This window comes from Arachis hypogaea, chromosome 3, assembly GCF_003086295.3.
Source record: "Arachis hypogaea cultivar Tifrunner chromosome 3, arahy.Tifrunner.gnm2.J5K5, whole genome shotgun sequence".
NCBI classification, from domain to species: Eukaryota; Viridiplantae; Streptophyta; class Magnoliopsida; order Fabales; family Fabaceae; genus Arachis; species Arachis hypogaea.
In genome coordinates, this window is record NC_092038.1 from 93,448,630 (window position 1) to 93,452,426 (window position 3,797).

Here is a 3,797-nt window from a genome sequence, read left to right on the forward strand (position 1 = left end):
CTTGCTCCAATTGACGAATGGTTGCCTGAAACCGATCCACTGTTTCCTTGAAACAATCCTTTGTCTCTTAATGCGCTCGGCTTTCATAAATAGGATCATAGTGCTCATGGATTGATAGATATAGAGATGGTGAATATTGAAGTGGTGGTTCTTGGGAGTAATTGGGTTGGAATTGGGGTGGTTCTATATATGGTTCATATGGCTCATAAGGTGGTTGGTATGGTGGTTGAGGGTTAGGGTCATATGGAGGTGAATGGTGGAAAGGGGCTTGTGAGTATGGTGGTCCAAAGTCATGTTGAGGAGAAGGGGGTTCATAGGCATATGGTGGGTCTTGTTGGAAGTCAAAAGAGTGCTCACCATAGCCATTGCCTTGATATGCATCACAGAATGGTTGTTGATAGTCCATTGGAGGTGGTTGTTGCCATGAGGGTGGATCAAATCCTTGTGGCTCCTTCTATCTTTGATTGTTCCAACTATGGTGCATGTTGTCATTATAATCTCCTCTTCCTGTAGTATAATTATAACCAGACTGATAGCCAAAGGGGTGAGAGTTCATAGTAGTGAGAGATAATAAAAACAAAAATTAACAAAAAGAAAATATTTTGAAAAAGATTTGAATTTTGAAAAATAAGATAAGATAAGATAAAAAAAATTTTAAATCTGAAAATCATTTTTTTGTGAAAAATATTTACAATAACCAATAATAACGCACACGTTTGCAATTCCCTGGCAACGGCGCCATTTTGACGTTAAGATTTTTGCTAGTAAAGAATTTATAAAAATATTCGCGTTGTAAATATAGCTTCTAAACTAACAGAAATCCCTTCGTACAAAAGTTTGGTTGTCATAAGTAACAAACCCCTTTAAAATTGATAACCGAGTATTTAAACCTCGGGTCGTCTTCTCAAGGAATTGCAGGGAGATATGTTCTTATTATTGGTTATGAAAAAGTGTGTTTTGGGTTTTGGATTACGGTAAAAGGTTAGTTGAATGACAAGTAAAATAAAATAATAATAACTATAAAATAAACCTTTGGCAAGGTATAAGAACTGGAAGTCCTATCCTAGTTACCCTTATCAATTGTGATGAGAATTGGATTTTTCTCCCACTTTGTTAACCTATAACTATGAAGGTAAGTTAAGTGGATGAATTAATTTTGATTCCTCAGGTCCTAGTCTTTCTTTGGGAAAAGTCAGAGTTATTGGAACTTGAATTAATGAAATGAAGAAATCCAATTTTCAATCAACAATGAGTTTGATAACTCAAGAGTCACCAATTATTTAACCAATGCCAAAAAGGGAAACTATCTAAATTAAATAAAAAGCATTCATAAATAAAATAATCATAAACTGAAATATCTCAAATAACATTAATTAAGAAAATCAATCTAAACATGGAACATTGAAAATAAATAAATACAAAGAACATTGAACCTGGGATTGAGAGTCACTCCTAAAACTAAGAGAAGTCCTAAATACTAATCCTAAGAGAAAGGAGAGAACCTCTCTCACTAAAAACTACATCTAAAACTAAAATTATGAATTATCAGAGCATGATGAGTCTCTGCAAGTTCCCTGACTTTAATCTGTGTTTCTGAGCCGAAAACTGGGTTGAAATGCGGCCCAGAATCTCTGCCAGTGACTTTTGTAATTCTGCAGATCGCGCAGGCCACGTGATCGCATCATCCATGCGGACGCGTCATTCGCGTTTTTCGCTGCCACGCGTTTGCGTCGCCCACGCTTCCGTGTCACTTGTGCTTTTCCAATCCGCGCGGTCGCATGAGCTATGCGGCCGCGTCACTGCGGATTCCTTTCTTCCGCGCGGTCCCGTCGCTGACGCGTACGCGTCACTTCTCACTGGTCATCTCCTCACCTTCTTGGGTTCCTTCCATTTTTGCAAGCTTCCTTCCCAATCTCTCACTCATTCATGCCCTATAAAGCCTGAAATACTTAACACACAGATCAAGGCATCGAATGGTAATAAGAGAGGATTAAGATTAGCTAAATTAAGACCAAAGAAGCATGTTTTCAATCAGGTAATAATTTTAGGAAGAAAATATAAATGCATGCTAATTTTATGAATAAGTGGGTAAAGACCATGATAAAACCACACAATTAAACACATTATAAACCATAAAATAGTGGTTTATCAATTATGTATCCAAATGGGTGGAAGCTATTGCAACACCCACTAATGATACTAAGACAGTGCTGAAATTCCTCCAGAATCATATCTTCAGCAGATTTGGTGTCCCTAGAGTACTAATCAGTGATGGGGGCGCTCATTTCTGCAATAAACAGCTTTACTCTGCTATGGTTCGATATAGAGTTAGCCACAAGGTAGCAAATCCATATCATCCATATATAAATGGGCAAGCTGAAGTCTCTGTTAGAGAACTTAAAAGAATCTTGGAACGGACTGTGATTAACCGTAGAAGGGATTGGGCAAGAAGCTTGGATGATGCTCTGTGGGCATACAGAATAGCATTCAAGACTCCTATAGGGACCTCTCCTACCAGCTTGTGTATGGAAAAGCCTGTCACTTGCCAGCGGAATTGGAACTTAAGGCCTACTGGGCAACCAGATTCCTAAACCTCGATGTCACGTTAGATGGAGAAAAACGATTGCTCCAGTTAAATGAGCTAGAGGACTTCAGACTCAATGCTTTCGAAAATGCAAAAATTTAAAAAGAGAAAGCAAAAAGATGGCATGACAAGAAGCTGTCATCCAGAGTCTTTGAGCCAGGGCAAAAAGTTCTGCTGTTTAATTCTAGGCTCAGATTATTCCCTGGGAAATCGAAATCACGGTGGAGATGACCATATGTGATTACAAGTGTGTCACCATATGGATACGTAGAGCTTCAGGATAATGATTCTGACAAAAAGTTCATTGTTAATGGACAGAGAGTCAAACATTATCTTGAAAGCCATTTTAAGCAAGAATGCTCAAAACTGAGATTTGATTAAAGCTCAGTAATAGTCCAGCTAAAGACAATAAAGAAGCGCTTGCTGGGAGGCAACCCAGCCATTAACAAAGCTTATTTGTTAATTACATGAAAATTTTATAGGTTCATATTAATTATCTTCAAGGTAAAATAGTAATTGCATGAGTTCACAGAGCTACAGAAGGATTCAGAGGATAAAACAGCAAAAAGAAGCTCGCTGGTGCGAAAATGCCAGTAAGAGCTGTCTTGGGCATTAAACGCCCAAAAGAAGCATCTACTGGGCGTTTAATGCCAGTAGAGATAGCCATCTGGGCGTTAAACACCAGAAAGAAGCAGCTTCTGGGTGTTTAACGCCAGATTTACAGCGTCCTGGGCGTTCAGAAAAACGCTCGTTGATAAAGGAGTTTCTGGCGTTTAACGCCAGCTAGAAGCAACAGCTGGGCGTTAAACGCCCAGACCAAGCACCAACTGGGCGTTAAACGCCCAAAACATGCAGCAGTTGGGCGTTTAACGCCAGGATTGTGGAAGGGAGGAAGTTTTTGTTCCCAACTTGATTTTTTTTCAAATTTTCATGTTTCGATCCATAATTTCTTGCATAAACATATTACAAATCCTAATTTTTCAAATCCTTTTTCAAAGATATCAAATGTATCTTAATTCTAACATAAATCGTTTTTTTAAATCCTCTTCAACTTCTTTTCAAATCTTTTTCAAAACTCAATTATCTTTTTGAATTCTTTCCTAATCTTTTTAAATTCTTCTCAAATCTTTTTAAACTCATCATATCTTCTTTTCAAAATTTAGATTTATCTTTTTCAAATATCTTTCATATATTTTCAATTTTAAATTGCATC